A 22573-nucleotide genomic window follows, 5' to 3' on the forward strand; every position below is an offset into this window, starting at 1 on the left:
GAAACACTCTATCTCTACATGTCACTTAAGGCACAAAAGTAATGAATGGTAAACTATAACTATCCCTACTTTACAGATGAGAAAACAAAGCCAAGAAGGATAATGGCAATGGCCAGTCAGACCTGGGGCAACTGCCCAAACTCAGTATTGGGATTCTGGATCTTGAGCCCACCACAAACATGATGGCAAACAAGGGCATATAAAATATTGTGGGAAGGGCGCCTGGGTGGCTCGGCTGGGCATCCGACGTTGGCTCAGGTCATGATCTCACAGTTCATGGATTCAAGCCCTACATTGGGCTCTGTGCTGACAGCTCAGAGCCTGGAGCCTGCTTCAGATTCTGTCTCCCTCTCTCTCTGCCCGTCCCTCACTTGCATTCTGTCTCTCTCTCAAAAATAAACATTTTAAATATAATATAATGTAATGTAATGTAATGTAATGTAATGTAATGTAATGTAATGTAATGTAATGTAATGTAATATTGTGGGAACCTCCCTCCCACTAGTGACTGCTGATCAAAGACTGATCTTGAACTAGAACCACTTTACTTTAAAAGTAAAGTTTCAACTGGATGATTCAACTCAAGTTGGGAAACTGACCAGTTTATCTGGTACTTTGTAATTCTATAATCTGATTTCTGGGACAAGGGAAAATTCCACCACATTTACTTATCTTTTGAATGCAGCAGATTACCCCTCCTAGGGACCATATTCCCTAATTATCACAAATCTATAAATGTAAGAAACTATGTAAATTATCACTACACTTTGTATGTCCTCCATATCCTCTTGATTTGATACACTTATCTTCCTAGATAAAATTTCCATGGGATTCAGCTCCAAGCTATGTTCCTTAATACCTTTTGAGAATTGCAGCAGATTCTTTTTCTTGCCTTAAATGCATTGAATATTCATCATGTGTTCCAACAATATTTCCAGGAGTTATCACTTTATACTAATCCAAATTAGTACTTCCTTCCCATTAGTTGCAAGTTTAATTTTCTCCTAATGAAATGTTGAATATGCATAGAATTAACTCTATCAAGTAGTATTGAGCATTTTCAAAACACTTAATTAAGGATTTAACAGTTCATTCCTGCCACTGGAGGGCACCAAAAGCCAAGAAGCACAAACATTAAAAAAATAAGCAGTTTTCAAGTTGCTACACAATTCAATTCTGAAGTATTAAAAACAAACCAAAAAAGTACAAGTTAGAGTGTCAAGATATTTAGGAAAACTAACTTGTGCTTAATTTTATTCTTTCCCACTAAATATTTTTTAAACTGATTTTTAAACATTGCCAAAAAATATCTGAAACTCTTACAAAAGTAAAGTTTCAACAGAACGACATTGTCAAACCTTGCTGCAATTTCAAATCAGATGTTACTCTGCCTAACCAAGCAGATTACCTCGCTTTATTAAGAGTGCAAATTTGAGCTTAGCAATTTTCCCTTAACTAGCAAGTATCTTTGCATCCTTTCATTTTCCAATGATTTAATCAAAAGTTAAGGAAACATTTTTTTTACTTAAATAATAAAGTAAATTTTAAAGAAGCACACTTTTCTTAGAAGTCTGTGTTTTCAATCTTCCGATGCACTAATCAACTGGGGCAACCTGGATAAAATCCCACCTAAAATGGTGGAACTCTCCCTCCTTTGGTAAAACAATTTCTTTTACCTGAAACGTCCTTTTCCCTAGCTCGGTAATTCCAGGCTTAGTTGAAATGTCGGTCCAGGTTTCTCTAGCACCACATCACCTGTAGAAAAAGCAAAGATTCCTTCCTCTGTGCATTTCTGTACTCCTACAATACTTGGTGTACTCAGTGCAATTACATGAAGGAAATATTTCTTAACGATCTACTATGTTGCATGCACCAGTGGCTTGGTTCTTCCCTCGAGGAGTCTATACCACAGGGTTCAGTACATGCTTCCCCCAAATATGGCAAATTAAATGTTAAATATTGTAAATATTGATTGAATGTGGCAAACTGGCATTTTGAATATCTTCTGCTTAAGGAATTTGAGAAATGACACCTGCCTGGAGTGCTTTCTGACCTTCTCCAGAGAAAGGTCACAAGTCCCAGAGGAAAGGAACATTCCCAGAGAGAAATCCGAATGAACCAGCCTCACTTACTAAATTTCCCCAGTTTCCTACACTTTCCTCCTGTCTTCTGTCCCATCATATCTTTCCACCATTTCCTACTCTTCATCGAACCTAGCATAATAGCACTCAGGCTTAACCATCTCACTGGGACTTCCCTTCTCATGGAGGCTCTCATGTCACATTAAACTTACACTCAGTACACTGGTATGCTTTTTTCTTGTTAATCTATGTCTTGTTACAGATGTCTCAGCTAGGAACTTAACAGGGTAGAAGAAAGATATCTTTGCTCCCTTACAATAAGTAATAGAGTAAAATGAGGAAAAAAAATACAGTTACGTGCAAAAATAGAAGTATAAAAATGGAAGACAGGGAGATCAGTAAATGTTAAGAATACATTATTAAAAGAAATATTTCCAAACACTGTCTTTATATTCACCTTGGAAAGGAACCTTCTTTTTATTAACTGAGTACCAGCTCAGAACACCATACATAGGAGGCACTGTGGAGAAGCATACGAAAGAAATAAGGGGTATCATTCTTCACAGATGTTTTAAGCCTACTAGATAAATAAAAAATACATATCCAACACTTCAGGACACTATAAAAGCAATATATATTCAACTGTAATGAATTTACTATAAAAAAAACACATGTGTTTAGGGGAAAAAAGAATTGTTTAAAAAGAACACATACTAAACCAATCTAAGACACTTTTGATTTAATACATCAGAAAATAAGAAGTCGCATTAAGTCTAGAGGAGAGAGGTCATCGTTACAAAAATGAAATTTGAAATCAAAAATGAAATTTGAAATCTATTTTCCTCCAAGCTTCACACTAAAGAACTAGAATTGGGGTTAGGGTGCGGGTGGGGGAACTAAGCAGTCAGGCTTTAATTTGTGGCCTGGAAGGCAAGTGGTCAGGGGACCTAAGGGTACCTCTAATCTTGCCAAAGTTATATAACCGTGATCATATCTTAATATCTTTATTTAAAAGATGAGGAGTTCATATTAAATGATCTCTAAGGATACTTCCAGCCCCACCATGCTGTAATTTTTATGGTATCAGCTACTGGAATGGAGGGGTGGAATTTGAAAGACATTATAGTCAGGAAATCAATAGGAAGTTGACAACAAATTGCATGGGACGAAAATAAAGGGAAGAGAGGAACAACATATCAGGAGGTAAGAGCACTTTGAAAAGCATCAAGTCCCCTACAAGGTATGGAGTTAAAATGATCATTAGTAATCCAATATGGTTCCAGACCTGGATGACAGGAAAATGTGGAAATGAAACTACAGGACCTAATCAAAACCAGGGAAGCTGAGGATAAGGGAGAAAGTGGGCTTTCCTTTCACATGCTAACTGACTCACCTCCCCATTCTCTACAGTATTGAGATGGAATTTACCACCAAGGGACAGGCTGGAGGGAATCCTCTTATTTTTAGGCAACATCCACCTTTATTCTTATTGTCTGATAACACTTCCTAGAAAGGGAAAGAAAATAGCTATTCAAAATTCAGTAATTAGAAAGATTGGCTATCTTCTGAAGACTGTTCTGACAGCAGATCTCACCGAAGCTATTGTTGTCTGAAAATTATAAATAGAAAAACTAATTAGGAAGAAATAACACTTAAAACTGATCAGAGAACAAAATATATGTAGGCTTGTATTTCAAATCCCAGGTAGGCTATAAATAGAAAACAAAATCCTATTTTCCAACTCACTAGTAAAACTTGAATGTAACTCAGAATCATACACCTAAAACAATGCGTTTTTTTTAAGATTTTATTTGTAAGTAATCTCTACCCCCAAAGTGGAACTCCAACCTATAACCCGAAGATCAAGAGTCACGTGCTTTACTGAGTAAGCCAGCCAGGTGCCCCAATTACGCATCTTTAAAATGATTATACAGGGTATGTAATCAAGACATACTACCCCAAAAATATGGCACCTGTGCATTTGGAACATTCTAAACTGAAGGCATCTAAAAACAGGAGGTGCAGGAAGAACTTCCTAACCTTCCCTGAAGCAAGTGATAAGTTCCTCACGTGAGATGCCCTCCCTATCTCTAAAGAGAAAGGGACATAGAAGGAGATCTAATACATAGGGCTTGCTACATTTCCCCAGTTTACTACAACTACTTCACACTCTTTGTCCTGTCATATCTTTCCACAATGTCATTCTTCAGCAAACCTAGCATCAAAGCACTCCAGTTTAATGACTCGTTCAGATCTTTTCTCATAAGAGATCCCATGTCATGTAAAACTTGTATTAAACAAGTTTGCATGCTTTCTCCTGTTAATCTTTGTCAGTCTACATTTCAGTCCCAGCCAGGAAACCTTGGAAGATCAAGGAAAACGTCTACAATTAACAGCTCAAAATTAAGAAACCTTTTACCTTTCTTTTTTTCCTTCACATACACACTTCTCAGTCCTCAGCCTTACCTCCTGTGGTATGAGAAAATGACTAAAGACACAAAAATAAGATTTAGCCTAAAATCTGGAGAGCAAAATGCAGAAAAGTATAAAATATTCATGAGTGAGAAGCTCCCTGGCTTCAATTTACGAAGATTCATAACCTGTAAACTGTGGATTACCTATTAAATAAGTGATTAATTGCCCATGAGTAATCTACCATAAACTAACTCTCTATACCTCCAATTCCTCATCTATAAAACCAGAGATGATAGTAACTCACACCTCACAGAACTGATTAAAAAATTTAATACACGTAAAAATGCCTGGACCTTTGCCTGGCACATGGTACTCCATCAATGTAGACTCTCATTAATTCTGTTAGACAGTTACTGATAAAATATGTCACTGCTGGCATTAAGAGATCTAAGGAAAGTGCCAACCCAAATTGTCAGCAATGAAATTGTATCATGGCAATTACAGGGTGACGTAATCACAAATGCAAAAAGGTGAAATGATGAGAAATCAGGGGTTGGCTTTAAAATACTATAACAACAGGGGCAGCTGTGTGGCTCAGTCAGTTGAGTGTCCCACTTCGGCTCCGGTCATGATCTCATGGTTCATGAGTTTGAGCCCCACATCAGGCTCACGGCCATCAGTGCAGACCCTACTTCAGATCCTCTGTCCCCTTCTCTCTCTGCCCATCCCCCACTCATTCCCTCTCTCTCTCTCTCTCTCTCTCTCTCTCTTTAAAACAAATAAAAAACATGTTTTTAAAATGTTTTAAGAAGTAACAAAAAATAAAATACTATAGCAACGAAAATGAAGGATGGGCGGAAAGATAAAAATAGGGATGGATGAAGCAAATGTCAAATGTTGGTGACTGCTGAACCAAAGTGATGGTTATATAAAGGAATAATAAATTATTCATGTCACTTCTATAAAGGCTTGAAAACTTCCCTAGTAAGAAAAGGGATTTTAAAAATTAAAAAAGCAGTAAGAAGTACACAGCTCTTAAAACAACAACACAATTAAGAAATAACAACATCATACTATTACTTATTATTGAGTCTCTTGCTAGCTTCAAAAGTTTTAACTCAAAAGAGGAGTTTTATTTCTGCTGGTTTGTTCTTCATTTCTACTGTCATTAATAATCTTTGCTTTAAATCAAGTTCCTACATATATCAAAACTGAACTTCTTCAATGTCAGGGGAAGTCTGGTCCCTTCTAGGCTTTCCTCTCGTGTGGAGTCTGTCCACACACTGAAATTTAGGACTTTTAGAAGAATGACATAGTGACACGATGATCCCTCACCTGAGAGTCAGGCCACTTCTCTCATGCACCATTTGGTAGCCTTACCTTTCACAACACAATTTACTCACTTCTAAAATGAGGGATTTGAATTCCATCTTTAAGATTCTTCTAATCTAAAATATTTTGATCTAACTGCAACAGTGGTTTCCTCAACCACTGATACACTACTTGTCACCTGCATCTGATAGATTGATAGAACTTGCTTTCTGTAACTTTACCCTAAAAAGATAAGAAAAAAAGGGGGGGGTGTGCTACATTAGCCTGTCTTCCTAGAGAATGAGGTGCATGTGTGCATGTGTGTGTGTGTGTGTGTGTGTGTGTGTGTGTGTGTGTGTGTGATGACCTGCTTTTCTTGTTAAAAGTCAGATGCATAGAGGGGAAAATAGAAAAGTATACATCAAAATGTCAGCAATAAGGCAGTCTCTCCTTTGCTGTCCTATCTTCCACTCTCTAACAGTGTATTCAATAAACTTCTAACTCCTTTAAAAGCAAAAACAAAAACAAAACAAAAAAAACAAAATGTTAGCAATGATCATTTGGGGGTTATAAAATCAGGGTATTTTTTATTTTCTTCTTTTTGCTTAATTTTTTTTACTTTTATTTTTCTACAATTACAAGACATCACTTAATTTTTTTAAATTACTACAGACAAATGTTTTAAGAGATAAAATATACAAAAGTATCCTCTCCCTCCCCCAACATAAGCTCTTCTTCCCAGAGGCAACAAATAGTATCAGTTTCTCAAAAATCCTACAAGAAATGGTCATTCTATTTAAAGAAAATACTTGGACACTGCTTTTGTAATACGGAGAAAGAGTGTTTTAAAGAAAGAAAGAAAGAAATCCACCTACACTTGCTTTCTCTTCCAGGCCCCTTTTGCATTGTCCTGTCACTAGATTCTATTTTAGTTCGGTGAAGGCTCAGTAGCCAGAAGCCAATCCTGCATTCCTGACTCATTCAAGGGCTGTTTGACATCCCAGCAAGGAAAGCCCTTTGTTAGAAGGACTGAGGGGCCTTTCTATCTTAAATATATTTTCCACTCATTAAAGAGTAGAGGGCATTTTCTTCTTTTTGTTTAAAACTATCCAGAAACACAGTGACTCATTTTAATAATCGTTTCTAGTAAAAAAGATGTAAAAAATAGCTAGACAATGTATAATACTTATAAACATAATGGTTAGAAAATAATAATACAACAATTAACCTACGTAAGAGATGGTAAGATACATAAGATTGGTAAAGTTAGCCAAAGTTGTAAATCAAATGAAGGGGGATAAAAGAATGCTAATTAACTGCCTCTGAGTAATTCTCATTTTACCTATTATGCTACCAGTTATTTTGAATTGTAACATCTTAATTTTGTTGCCTTAATATGGCATTCCTCCCCCCTGCATCACACTGCCACTCTTTGTTCAAGTCCTTTCCTCCCCGCCAATCTGTCAGCAGCTAAGGGCTAGAAGGGTCCCTATACATCTTATACCTTCTCACAAACAGCAAGAACTTAATGCCATTAATTGAACTATAGAATATAAATGTTGATAAAGATAAAGCACAGAGAACCTTTTGACTCTCAGTTTATTTTCTATAAACTATGGACAAGCTTATCTTCTTACCCTCAACAGTCTGATTTTATAAAGGCTAGTACTATATTGGTATTTTCCCAACAGAATTTACTACAAGGGCAATAGTAAACCTTAGCTTAAAATTAAAATAGACATTTGTTTCTAAAAATTTTTAAAGGCACCGAAATTTGAACCCAGATCATCTGATTCCTAAATGCAATAGCCTAAAAATGATGTTCAAGTGCCTCCCACATCCTACCAAGACATGTTGAACTAGGAGTTGAGCTGAGGGACTGGAAATAAGAAGAAAGGAGTGGCCCCAGTGGATGTCCCTGGGTAAATTCAATCAAACTTTTTTTTATAAGATTTTATTTTATTGTTTAAAGATCTTATTTTTATGTAATCTCTATACCCAACATTCTGTTTGAACTCACAGCCCCTGAAATCAAGAGTCCCATGCTCTGCCAACTGAGCCATCCAGGCACCCCTCAATCCACCTTTATTCAGGTGGGAGATTCTAGGTTATATAACCACCCACCAGATACAGCAATATCCTGTCTAATGGCATCCAAACCCAGAAAAGTTAAATCTCAGGATATTCAGATTTCTGCACAGCTAATTTCCCAGAATATATTTGAGCAGGATCTGGTGCCCTGGACACAACAAATATAGCAACAAATACCTGGACCTGGCATCATGGAGCTGGGAAGGGCCTCCACTATCTTTCTGGCACTCTCCTTGTCTACTCATCCTTATTGTCTGGAGACAGAGGACCAAAGGAGGAAAGCATCCCCCGCTCCACACTGATACACTTCCTGAGCAACTGTTGCAAGTCCCTACTGATGCCATTTTTCAGTCTTATATGAAGCTCAGGGAGAAATATGGCCCAGTCTTCACTGTGTACATGGGTCCCCAGCCAGTAGTTGTTTTATGTGGGCAGAAGCAGTGAAGGAGGCCCTGGTGCATAGAGCAGATGAGTTCAGCGGCCGCAGAGAATTGGTTTCAATAAAGTGTAACTTCCGAAGTCATGGTGTAGATCTGGCTAATGGAGAATGATGGAAGATTCTCTGATGCGTCTCCCTAACCATTCTTTTGGGCTTTGGGATAAGAAAGTAGGGCACTGAGGAGTGGATCCAGGAGGAGACAGGCTTCTTAGTAGAGGTATGAGAGAAGACAACAGGTGTTCCCACTCAACCCACCTTCTTCCTGAACCTCACTGTCTTCAATACCATCAGTTGGTTGTCTTCAGAAGCCACTTAGACTGTGAGGACAAGCAGTTCCTGAAGCTGCTGCACATGATCATTGAGAGTTTCACTGAGATGAGCACACCTTGGGCAAAGCTATATGACATGTATTCCAGAATCATGCAATATTTGCCAGGAGGACACAACTGCATCTACTACTTGTTAGAGGAGCTCAAGAACTTCCTTGCCTCTAGGATCAAAATCAACCAAGCATCTATTGACCCACAAAACCCTTGGGACTTCATTGACTGTTTACTCATCCAGATGCTCCAGGATAAAAATGATCCCCACATAGAATTCAATCTCATGAACTTGGTCCTTACCACTCTCAACATCTTCTTGGCTGGCACAGAGACTGTGAGCTCTATGCAATGTTGTGAATTTATGCTAATGATGAAGCATCCTAAGGTGAAAGCCAAGATTCATGAAGAGATTAAGTGATTGGACCACAGGTGTAGATAACCAAGTCAAAATGTCCTACACAGATGCTGTGATCCAGAAGATATAAAATCTGACAAATATTGTACCAAGGGTGTCCCCCATAATGTCATCCAGGGACATTCATTTCCAAGGCTACTTTCTGCCCAAAGGCACCAGTGTGTTGCCCCTGATTGGCTTTGTCCTCATAGACACCAAATACTTACATTACCCAGATGCCTTCTATACCCTGCACTTCATGGATGAGCAGGGCTGCTTCAAGAAGAATGAAGCCTTTATATGCTTTTCTTCTGATAAGTCTCTATGGTCTAAGTTCTCCCTAGGAACATGTGAGATATGACCTCCAACAACTGGTCTATATTATTTTTTAAAGATTTTATTTTTTTTAAGATTTTATTTTTAAGTAATCTCTACACCCAACTCACAACCCCAAGATCAAGAGTCACACGCTCCACCAACTTAGCCAAACAGGCACCCTCATTGGTCTGTATCTGATGTTCAGGTCTGAATGGTAAGTTGAATGCTATTTTATAGAATCTTAGAATCCCAGAATCCCAGAATCATAGAATATTAGAACCAATGATTCTGACCATTAGAAAAGGAATAACACTAAACAGTGGTCCACAAACTTTTTCTGTTAAGGACCAAATAGAAAATAGTTTAGGTTTTTCCAGTCATACCCTCTCTGTCTGAACTATGGAATCTGAAAACTACTCACCCACTACCATGTACTACAAAAGTGACCATGGACAGTACATAAATGAATAAGAATGTTTCTGATGCCAAAAACCATCATTTATGAACACTGAAATTTGAATTTCATTGACTACACCTGTCACAAAATATTATTATTCTTCCAATTTTTCAACCATTTAAAACGTTAAAAACATTCTTAGTTTTGTTGAAGAATATTCAATTGAGTAAACTTGGATATCTTTAAAAAATTAGAAAAGGCAGACCTACAGAGTAAACTAGATGACTTTCCTGAAAGAAACTTAAATGGTACATTGAATCTGTCTGGCATTTAGGAGGTGTTAGGGAATATAGATAGACCTAAACAGAGCTTGTATATTTAGATTATTTAAACTTCTTTAAACTGAAGTATTTTTATTTTTAAAGTTAAGGCTCCCATTTTCTCCACTGTTCTCAGTAGCAGAACAGCCTTGGATAAAAATGTTGACAAGATAATATTGGAAGGACCACAGTCATCTAGTCAACAAATATTTATGAGGAACTTACCACCTGACCTTTGAGAATGTAGTCTTTTCTTTCTAAACTGTAGAAACCAGGTCCACAGTTTAAAGGGCAGGAACAGAGCCATATGACATGCTAATGCGCTAGAATCCAATGATCTGCCCTCAGCCACTTGAATAAACATCCTCTAGATGCTGGCAAATGCACGGTCAGAAATACCGGAACCATTATCACAACAGATTCCAATTACATCCATAAACCTCAAAGACAAGACCAAAGGATTCTAGGAATCAACTCTGAGGAATACTGAAATATATGCATATTTCAATTACTTTTTTTAAATGTCTTATTTATTTTTAAGAGACAGAGCACGAGCAGGGTAGGGGCAGAGAGAGAGGTGGACAGAGGATCCAAAGCGAGCTTTTCACTGACAGCAGAGACCTGGATGCGGGGATCAAATGCATGAACTGTGAGATCATGACCTGAGCCAAAGTCAGATGCTCAACTGGCTGAGCCACCAAGGTGCCCCACGTGTTTCAATTACATAAAAAAATAACCTTAAAATTAATATTTCTCTTATTTCAGGATTACCTGAGTGCCTTAGTCAGTCAAGCGTCCAACTCTTGATTTCACTCAGGTCATGATCTCACGGTTGCATTCGTGAGTTTGAGTCTCTCATTGGGCTCTGTGCCAAATGCTCAGAGCCTGCTTGGGATTCTCTCTCTACCTCTCTCTCTGTCCTTCCCTTGCTCTCATGTGTGTGTTCTGTCTCTCTCACAATAAATAAATAAACTTAAAAATATATATTTCTCTAATTTCAATTCAATAAACATTTATTCCATACCAATAGCATTCCACAGGGCTTATAGGTTAATGAAAAGAATGAAAAAGAGTTGTTCCTGCCAAGGCATATGTATGACTTAAAATCTTAACAAAGTAAATATTAGCTAGTTTTAAGTTGCTGATATGCCTTTAAGTTTTCATCTTGGATTTTTCCTTGCTTGTGAACTGTCAAGACACAAGAGTTTAAGGTAAAAAGTAAAAAATTTCCTTTTCCTTTCTACTCTTCTGTCATTATTTGTAGAGGTAACTACTGTCATCATATTAGAATCTATCATTCAATTCAGTATTTCATTCCCCCAAATCTCTACTGTGGATTTTTCTTTCTATGACCCCTCACTCTCTTCTACCACTTTCCTTTCTAGCAGGTTTTCTTGGGCAGCTATAGGGCAGGGACAACAGACACAGTACACAGAGTGGCTAGGAAATACACATGAAAGGCTGACATGGGTTGGAGACCTGGAAACTGGGGAACTTCAAGGAGTCTGAAGGTGGTGGCTGCAAACTGAAGGAAAGTCACTGGCAAACTCAGTGTGCCATATATATATATATATATATATATATATATATATATATACACACATATATATATATATGGCACACACATATACATATATATATATATATACACACACATATACATATATATATACACATATATATATACACACACACATATATATACATATATATTTTTTTGAAAGAGAGAAGGTAAAAGTCCACAGTTTTATACAAAGACTTTTAAGCATTGGAAGCTAATTAAAAAATTTTAATATAATGTAGCCAAACACACACACACACCAAAAATATGACATCAACCCAACCTAGCCCATAAGTTGACAGCTACCTCTGCTTTCTATTTACAAGAAGATTCAGATTGGCCATAGAAATTTAGAACTGGAAAGGATTTTAGAAATCATCAGGAGCAAACACTCTGTTTTATGTCAAAGAGAAACTGGCCCAGAGAGGAACTGTGGCTTCAGTACAAGTGAATCAGTGTTAATTGGTGATAAATTACCACACCAGACAGAGGACATGGATGCCCTCAAGTCCCTGTTCTCAAGCTGCTCACAGTCTAGCAGAAGAAAGAAACTGTGAATGTTTGGAAAGTAGTTTTATCAATGTCCATGCAATAATAAAAGATTGTTCAATGTACAGAAGAAATAAAACAAAGAAAGAAGTATCAAGTATCTGATGGCCAGTTCATGCCTGTAATCTCAACCCAAGTCTCTTCTCCAGCCTTAAACTCTTCCTGCTCTACCATACTGCCTCTTGGTTCCCAAAAACAACCCCAATCCCTCCCACCAAGGAAATGTAGCAACATAAAACGTGACCATGCTTGCATAAATGGAGGAAACCTGCCAGCATTTAGAATGCCGCAATCTGTGAAAGCAAAGAAACACTTGGCCTTTAATTTTAACAATATGGAGGCTCAGCTAACACAGCACTGGAATCAGAAAACAGAAGTCTAGTCCTGGCTCAGCCATTAACTAGCCAAAAGACTAAGCAAATATGTAAACTGATGAGGTTAGACTATAAGGCGACTTAAGGAGCTGCCTGCCAGTTTGGTGATTCTAAGACATTTCATGACAGATTTCATTGAAGTTCAAAGAAGAAAGATATCATTGTGGGCAGGAAATGTCAAGGAAAACTTTGCAGAGGAGCAATGGATTAGATTAGGTCCTAAAGGATGAGAAGGATTAAGGAGCAGTGGGGGAGGGATGGAATTAGAAGCAGGGGAGGGGAAAGCTGAAGGAAATAGTTTTAGCAAAAATGTAGGGACAGGAATGCACCCAGAGATATGCTAAGGTGTGGAGGGAGTTTACAACAGATGGCAGAGATTTTATCTCTAAAGTAGGAAGTGAGGTCCATGTGCATAAAGAATCCCAAGAGAATTGTTAAGGCTTGAAGAAGTGGGGCAAATTTTTGGATCTTTTCTTCTGGGGGCTGTGCTGAGTGAGAGTTCAAGAAGGGATGTTGCAGCAGAGGTGAGAAGCTTTGCTTGCGGAAGGCTATGAAATTTTAGTGAGTTACTTTTACTCTCAGTAAAAAGAAGAAGGGAAATAGAGTTTGGGGTGTGCTCTGGTGTTTTTGCCACCATTCCTAAGACTTACTTCATGAGGGCAAACGACCACTGAAGGCAAGACTTCTTATACACGTGCCACAGACTGATGCCCTCATCCAGGAACTACCATTGTTTTAGGAGACAGAAATTAACGGAGGAAAAATCAACCCTTTATTCATCAGTCTTCTACTGAGTTCTTTATCAGACACTTTGGAACCTCACTCTCTTTCTGGTCCTCATTAAATTGACATTACTTTCTGCTCTTTACCATCTGTTTCTACCCTGAGAGATACTTGTAGGTTATCCATAGAGAGCACTGCTCTTGCCACTGGGACACGGTTGGGATGAGGTGAAACAAGTGAGGCACTTTTTCTCTGGGTAATTACATTTGGGTCAATCAATGCTTCTCTGCTTCATTCTAAGCCTGGCCTTGAAGTATACTCACAGCCTTTCTCGCCAGCTCTCCCAAACAACCCTCCCCTGCCTGGGACTATCTCTTTCCCCTCACCGCCTTCATTTCATACCAGTGTTGTTCTCAGAAATCTTCCTACCAGCTTAGTTCCTCATTCTCTTCAGGCCTCGGTTTCCCATTCTTTTCTCTAGCCCTAGGCCTTCTCCTTCTTAGGACTCCTCATTGTCTCACCTGGTGCTTCCCCTGGGCTCAGAGCACCTGTCTTGCCTCATCTGCTGAGATTTGAAAACCTGTGCAGGCAGATGGTAGAAAGAAATTTGGAGGAATCTCAAAGTCCATAGATACATACGATATACACAAGTGTGTGTGTGTGTGTGTGTGTGTGTGTGTGTGTGTGTGTGTGTGTGTAGAAATGATATATATGATAGTAATCAATAAATCTGGTTAAAAGAAAGTGTGCTGAGATCCTTGTCTGCACCTATAACTCATCCAGACATAAATACATAAAAGTTTGAAGGGTGATTTTTCTAAAAACAAGGGCAGACTTTTTCCCTACTTAGTGAATTTCTGAAGGGCTTCCATTACTCTCTTTCTTTGATGTGTGGAATGGGGCAGAGTGTCCCGGGGGCTTTCTTTAACCACTCACTCCTCCCGTTCCTCTTCAATTAACCTGAGATTTACTCCCTCAGTATCTGCTACCTTTAACAGAAAGCAAATGTTCTTATAGATAAAATAAAGCCTAATAATATCCATGCTCTACTGCATGGAAACAAACAGGTGTGTATATAGTATTGATCTATTTGGATTTTTCTCATTCATGATCACTAGGGTAATCAAAAAAGTTGGACATGAGGCATATTTTTGGGGTTTCTAAGTAAGAAATTGTGGAAATAAGAAAATAATGTGTTAGAAGGTGCCTAGGTTTGAATAATACTGAAATGAACACCTTTTATATTCCATGATAAGCTTCTCTCTATATATATTTTTTTATTAAAAATTTTTTAAACGTTTTATTTATTTTTGAGACAGGGAGAGACAGAGCATGAACAGGGGAGGGTCAGAGAGAGGGAGACACAGAATCTGAAACAGGCTCCAGGCTCTGAGCTGTCAGCACAGAGCCCGACGCGGGGCTTGAACCCACGGACCACAAGATCATGACCTGGGCCGAAGTCGGCCGCTTAACCGACTGAGCCACCCAGGTGCCCCAAGCCTCTGTATATTAAAAAAAAAATCCTTCCTCTTTATCCAGCACCATCCAGGAACATTACAGGGCAATCCTAGAAAATACTGCTGTGATTGTTTTCAATCCGGTGATTCTATTCAGACAATCTAGCTCACAAACTGCAGGGCTGGGGATAGCTGACTTTGGTAAATTTTAGAGTAAACAACCCATGCTTTTCCATACATTTTCTGAATGTAACATTTTCTTCCAAATTCCAAAATTTACTTTGATCCATCAACAAGTGCTTGCCATTAGTATCTATGGATCTACTTTTATACTTAAGTACACAGCAACCCAAGACATTTTTCCACCAGAAACAAAATCTTCACATACGCGGTATGAATAACATCACTGGAGATTTTATCTACTGTGATAACTGATGAAATGTACACGGGTCAAAAAGAATCAATTAAAGGGAGGGGTGCCCGGCTGGCTTAGTCACTGGAGCATGTGACTCTTGGTCTCAGGGGTCCTGAGTCTGCTTCCTACATTGGGGTTACAGATTACTTTAGAAGATTAAATAAAATCTTTCAAAGTATCAATTAAAGGTGATTGAGAATCATGAGTCAGTACTATACCTTTATTTTAAAGAACCAAATCTACTTTTCACTGCTATTTATGAAGTTAATAATGTGTAATTCTTGTTTCCAATAATCCAAGCATTTAAAAAATATAGGTATGTTTCAAGATGTTCTCCAACCAAGTGGTTTTCAATTGCCTGCTTTAAGGGGACTATAAAACATGTACGTATATGAGTATCCTGTATGCATCCATTTTCAGAGCATATCCAGGACAAAATCATGTTGAGAACTTCAGGCCCAAAGGCAGCAGGAGCCAGAGAAAAAACAGGAAGGTCAAACAGCAATATATTGTCTGTGCATGAAATTAACATACCCTCCTAGGTTAAAGATAAAGCAAACAAGAAAAAAAAGCAGATTTCAGGAACAAAGAATTTATCACTATGAACTGACCCTCTTCAGAGACTAAGGACAGCTGGTCACACATGTTCCTAGAAGACATACTTTGTTTCAGGCTCATTATGAAGGTGTTCTCTACATTTCCTCAGCAAGCTCAGGTCTAGTAAGTCTGAATTAGATTTACCACCACGTGGGGACCTTGAAACTTATTTTTGACTTACCACACCACATTTACTCTAAAAAACCCATGATGATCATTCTAATTTGCCATCTTACAATTGTTACACAGTAAACATGTCTGTGTAAACAAGCAAATCAGATGGTATTCCGCTCCAGATTAAAAACTGGTTTTTGCTTGGGGCATCCCTTGTCAAGCGGTATGGGAATCCAAGAACAAGACAGTCTTCCAGAAGAGCTTTTGGTGTTATACATCATACAATATTAATCACCACATTTTCCTGATGTACTGAAGATACTGAAATTAGTTGAAGTATGCTTACCAAAAGATACATGTACGAAAACAGCTCTTACTACCTCTCGATAGCTAATGGAGAGCTTATATTCTAGAATAATAGGCAAATCTTTTCATCAATGAAAAAAAGTTCATAAAATATATTTGATGACATCTTTGGGAACTCTCTACAATAGAAATTAATTCATTGTGCAGGGATTATACTGAAAACATGAGCAGGTATCAGTATTCAACTTTTGTCTCACAATTAATACCTCTTTTCATCCCCTAAGATATTTAAGAGTTAAAGTCTGTTATTTAATGTAGATTGTTATTGTGTCCTATCACTCTTCATACTTTTCCCACCTTCTTTTCATTCTCAGTATTAAGAAGGGAAAGGGCTTTCGATAAGCAGAACCAAATTTAGAGAACCACCATTAAAATAAATCAGAGCAAAAGCACTTTGCTTAATCGGAAGCACTTATTTACTTATTAATTTGAAAAAATAAATCTTCTCTTAAATTCAGTGCTTTCGTGTAAAATCATGCTTCGCTCCCCACCCCCAACAGTTCCTAGGAGAAAACAACCATCTTCCATCTCCCCAACAAAAGGTATTCACCTAATCAATTTGCGCATAAGCCACTCATTTTCACATGCAAATATTCTTGTGTATTACCATTTTGCACATTTGAATGTGATTTTTACATTTAAAGTCCGGTGGCAAGGCTTTAGACATCCCAGCCTGTGGTCTACGGATTAAGATTTCTTTTCTAATTATCATGTCCTTTTGGTGCTAATGTGTTTGTTCCTTATTAGTGCCACTCACTGACCTGGATGTAAGCCAGATTAAAAGAAATTCCTTTGATTTTCCTCGTTTCAAAGATACAAAAGAATTTCTCACTTTGAAAATCCGCACAGTTTGGGTGAAGAATGTATCACCTCAGGATGTTGATACCCTTTATTATAATTTATGCTCTTAGGAATTCCGCAACCTTAGAAGATCTGGTTACTGTTCCTCTCTTCTTTTTGAGAAATGTAAAGGTAATGTCTGCTGCTTTAAGTCTGACACCATTAATTGTACTCAATTCCCAAAATAATGTAATACATGTTGAAATTCATTTCAGGGATCTCATAAATATGTGAATACAGTTATAAACCTACTTACTGCTTAAAATCGGATTTCTGAATATATTTGAAGTATTTGCAGAAAAATAAAACCATATCTTTTGTCATCAAATAGGAATAACTTTAACTTCCATCAGGTTTTCTCTGTTATGCTTGATTAAAATTTACCTTATTATTTAAACCTATCTTAAATTATAAAAATGAACAAACTCCTTTAGATTAACGTGTCAAGTTATTTGTCTCTATTTCACAAATCTTCATGTGATACTAAATATTACTTAACAGTAAAGCATGTGCATAAGCTAAGGAACACATCATCCGTACCTTTCCAATACAAGAGAAATGATGATATCATTTACATGTCAGGAGAGAGAGGTATTCAAAGGCATTTTCTGGTTCCCAAGTTAATTCTGCTACTTCACAAACCAAACAGCATCTTATCTAGACTCTCCTTTATTTACATCATACTTAAGAGTTGAAAAAGTAGTTTTCACTGAAGTTAAACGCAAATAATGTCCTCTTGAAATATATTTGGAAAACTAGTCTCAGGTTAATATAATTTTTCTACTTTCTTAATTCTTGTACATGATGATCAACAAAAGCTGGTTATACCTACTAACTTCATTGTAATCCCCCAAATTTGTGATCTTTTCTAAGAACTTCCAAAATATCTTAGCCACTGCATAATTGAAAATTCAGTAGATTCCTTTAATGGGCTGAAGTGAGAAGGGGTGGGTAAGAGGACAAGATGAATACTGTGTTGCAAAAAACAGAATTTTTAAAATCATTTTTATGTATGAATTTATACCTCAGGCATATGTGTTGTGACCTGTGTGATAGGTGAATACATGTTACTGATTTTTACAAATTAGTCAAGGAAGAAGTAAATAGTGAAGAAAGAAAAGGGCTGATAAATGTGATTACCTACTTATGAATATATGAAGAAAAAACATGATAAATGGAATCCAAGGATTCCATTTCCACCAGGAAAGAATTATTTGATCGTATGTGACACATATATAAAAAGGCCTCACAAGTCACTTAGAAAGAGTCCAAAGCACCAATAAAAAATGACAAAGACTGTGTACAGACATTCACAAATAGGGAAATAAAAATAGCTAATAGGCTTACAAAAATATATTTAACCTGATGACAAAAGAAGAAATACATGCTAACCAAATGAAATGTATTTTGGCTATCAGACTAGCAAAGATTAAAAAATAAGAGAAAATAGTTAATATTGGGAAGCATTTGCTAGAACAGGCACTCTGATACTCTTTTTAAGCAGGAATGTAATTTTGTGCCATAACTGCAGAGGACAACATATACTAAAATTTAAAATGCATATAGTCAGACCCAGAAATTCTACTTTTAGGATCTCATCATAAGGAAGTAATATAGATAACATGAAAAACTGGCAACAATGATTTGCAACTAGTGGATGGAACTGGAGGGTCTTATGCTGAGTGAAATTAGTCAGAGAAAGACAAAAATCACACGACTTCACTCATATGAGGACTTTAAGAGACAAAACAGATGAACATAAGGGAAAGGAAACAAAAATAATATAAAAACAGGGAGGGGGACAAAACAGAAGAGACTCATAAATATGGAGAACAAACTGAGGGTTACTGGAGGGGCGGTGGGAGGGGGATGGGCTAAGTGGGTAAGGCGCACTAAGGAATCTACTCCTGAAATCATTGTTGCACTATACGCTAACTAATTTGGATGTAAATTTAAAAACAAACAAACAAACAAACTGGCAACAATGGAAAGGTCTCAAAGAGTAGAATTATCCATTAAATTTAATACTCTATAGCCATTCAATAAATCTATCTGTGCTATTGTATCCAAATGTTAATGAGAAATATAAAATATAGAATAATACATCTCTAAGTGTTGGTTTAAGCAACCAACTTGTGAAAAAGCTGGAAGACTGTTTACTATGGGAGTTATCTTTAGAGAAGAAAGCTATGAAAGATCGCCATTTCCCTTTGATATGTTTCTAGAGTGTTTGATGATTTACAAGCATATATTATGCTGTAACCAGAAAATTGCACACTTTTAAATAAAATTCATTATGTAGGATTAAAATAAAATATGTAAATAATAACTTAGTAAGCAAAGTGAACCGTATAAAATTCTACTATATAGGACTTGCCAGGTGTCAGCCAAAGAGAACTGCCTTCACTTTCACACTTCTGTTTTAAATGGAAAGGAAAGATTATAGAACAACCATTAAAATGGCAAGACTGGATAAAAATCCAGTTCCCTAATAACAGTGTTATTGACCAAGCAAGGTAGTGAGCTGATATGGAAAAAGATTTGCTTTTACAGCCTGAGGAAGATTAGAGTTCCATACTCTTCATGCAAAGGATCAGAGTCAATATTTGGGTTTTGATCTGTTATGGTAGCCCCCACAGATCTCAAAAGGAGATAGGGAATGAGGGCTAATCCCCCAAATCTCATGAATTGTCATTGAACCATCATCTGACATTTGGATCATCTGACATTTTATTCTGGGGCACTTTTCTGCAATTTTACTTTTACTTTGTTCTAAGAATGAAAATATATCTGTTCATGTTACTCCTGTACTTGCAAATCTATTATGGGTGACCATTGTTCAAAGGATAATGCCCTAACTCTTCCTTATCAAGACAAACAAGGCCCTTAACATTCTGGCCCCAACCTACCTGAACCAGCCTTATCTAGGGTCTCTGTTCATCCAACTCCACACCCCTCCTCCCCCCCACATCTCTCTCTCTCTCTCTCTTTCTTTCATCAGTACAAAGTTTAAGGAGGATGCCATGCTAACATAGAATGGATTTCATCTCCTCTCTGAAGACCTTCCTCAGGTTTGCATGGTATTTATCACACTTTTGTTTAAGTGTTTATTCCCTTTTCTAAACAGTAACCTATTCAAGTAAAGGGGCCATGTATTTAGCATCTAGTACCTGAAACTTTGTTACATCATAACTATATCAATTAGTAAGGAAAATGCTTTATGCAGTTGTTTGAGTCCAATGCCAATTATAGAGATGTACAAACAAGCTGTTTTACAGGAAGAATAATAACATCTAAATGTAATGGTGAAGAAAAAACAAAATCGCAATTCTAAATTCTATCCAGAACGAACTCTAACTATGAATGCTTGCACTAGACAACGCTATGAACCCTAAGGCTGCTCTGCCACCCACACTTCCTAATTCCAGCCCTTAGAGAGAGCACGGACAGGACAGGCTTTGTCTGTCAAGACGACAATGTAAGGAAAAGGAAGCTCTCTGGGTAGGGCCAAGTGTAGGGGTGCCAGACTTGTTGGGAAGAAGATGTCTTATTGGAAAGTGCTTTTAGAAAAGGGGAAGTCTATTCGTTAGGGAAAAGACTAATGAGAGCTGTTAGATCACAGAAGGAAAGGAAGTTGAGCTAATCTCTCTCTTGTGTGTTGATGCCTGGGTGCAAAAGGCAGAGCTGAATCTCTGGATGCAGAAGCACATGATAAATGATGGTTGCTAGGGAGAGAGTGGTTGTCATATGAGATAATAATCCTTCGGAGAATAATGCCTTTGCCCTTTTGGTAATAGCTATTTGTTTCTGCTTTTCCTTTTTTTTTTTTTTTCTCCCTCTTCAGAACCTGGACTAGAATACTGACAGCTAACCACATTTAAAGGAACCGGATGGTGGTGAGAATTTGGAAAATAAAACATCCAAGCTAGAAAAATCATCCTGTAACCAAAATGTTTACTTCTTAAAGTTTTTGTTCCCAAGAAAACCACTACCATTCATTGAATGATTCATATAACATATATCTTGTGCCTTCTCTGCACTATGCCCTGTGCTAGACACTGGGAATAAGATGAATAAGACATAGTCCATGCCTTTAAGGATGTGACAGATGTTACCAAAAAGAAGTGCAGTAAGCTGTTGTAGGCGACAGTAATGCAAGCCTGTAAAGGTGGAGGCAGAGCACAAAGAAGGGCTGATGCATTCAACCCTGGAGACTCAGAAAAGCCTCCCATAGAGGGGTGACTCTTGAGAGGACTCTAGAAAGAGAAGTAGACTCCTTGGTTGAAAGGGAGGGGGAAGACTTGGGATCTAAACAAAGGAATTTGGAGGAGAAGCAAAAATTTCCCAGCCCATTCAGAGACCTGGGGCCCTGAAGTCCCTGAACGTCAGAAGGGACAAGCCAGACTTTGGAGAACCTCAGAAGCCTTATTAAGAATTTGGACTTTCTGTTAAAGGTAATGAAGAATCATTTAATTGTTTCAAGCAAAGAAATATATCTTTATAAACCTTTATAAAATGTGAGTTTATTAAAGATCTCTCTAGTGGTAAAGGATCGACTAGAACAGCGTGAGACTAGAGACAGGCTAGGAAGAGACAAGAGAGAAAGGAAAGCAAAAGAACACAGGGGACATGTAAGAGTCACTACCTGATCATCCTACCTGGGGGAGGGGAGGAACAATACTGGCAACGATTTAATTTTGATCTATTATTTTAGTATAAAAATGCATTATACAGCCCTTCTCTCAGCCCCAGAAACTCTAATCATATTTTTCTGATAAATAGTAAAAAAAGCATACTGACGTTTTCTGGCCCTGCATGAACATTAGTGCTAATTATGCACTTGCATCTAAAGCAGACCAGGTTTCTAACACAGAGCAAACTGTCACCCTCTTGGAAATAAGTAAACAGAGAAACTACTAATTAAAACAGTAACCTGACATTTACCTGGGCTTTCTTACAGCTAGAAAGAAACCCCTAGGATTAACAGCGATCCAATCAATCTGGAGTATGTTGAAGTTCCCGCATCTTAGTGCAGAAAATACAACATATGTTTATGCCGAGAGATTGAAGATTGTCCTCCTAAAGTATCTATCGTTCAATAAATATGTCACGATTGTTTCTGTAAACAGAATATTTTAGATATAAACTTTAAAAATATATGTAAGAATATATATATAATATATATTACTTTTAGATGGCTTACAACTTTATTCACTATGTTTAATATTGTAAATGACATCTGTTACTTCATTCTGATTTTTTTAAGTCTATTTATTTATTTTGAGAGAGACAGAGAGAGTGTGGAGCAGGGGAGGGGTGGCAAGAGAGGGAGAGAGAGAATCCCAAGCAGGCTTCATGCTGTCAGCACAGAGCCCAACACGGGGCTCAACCCACAAACCTTGAGATGAGACTAAATTGAGAGTCCCATCTTTAACTGACTGAGTCACCCAGGTGCCTCCTCCTTTTCTCATTATTAACGCAAGACAAC

General features: G+C 37.5%; 1 protein-coding gene and 1 long non-coding RNA gene across 2 annotated transcripts in view; both read right to left on the minus strand.

Annotated features, from left to right (window-relative positions):
• ANK2 (ankyrin 2) overlaps nt 1-22573 on the minus strand; it is a 671298-nt gene that overhangs the window by 614405 nt on the left and 34320 nt on the right. The window lies entirely within an intron of this gene.
• On the minus strand, nt 405-5177 carry LOC123384977. The gene is made up of 3 exons (XR_006596851.1): nt 3475-5177; nt 2539-2601; nt 405-1755 (listed from the first exon to the last, which is right to left on the minus strand). It is a non-coding gene; the product is annotated as an uncharacterized LOC123384977 (long non-coding RNA).

This window comes from Felis catus, chromosome B1, assembly GCF_018350175.1.
Source record: "Felis catus isolate Fca126 chromosome B1, F.catus_Fca126_mat1.0, whole genome shotgun sequence".
In the NCBI taxonomy this organism is placed as follows: domain Eukaryota; kingdom Metazoa; phylum Chordata; class Mammalia; order Carnivora; family Felidae; genus Felis; species Felis catus.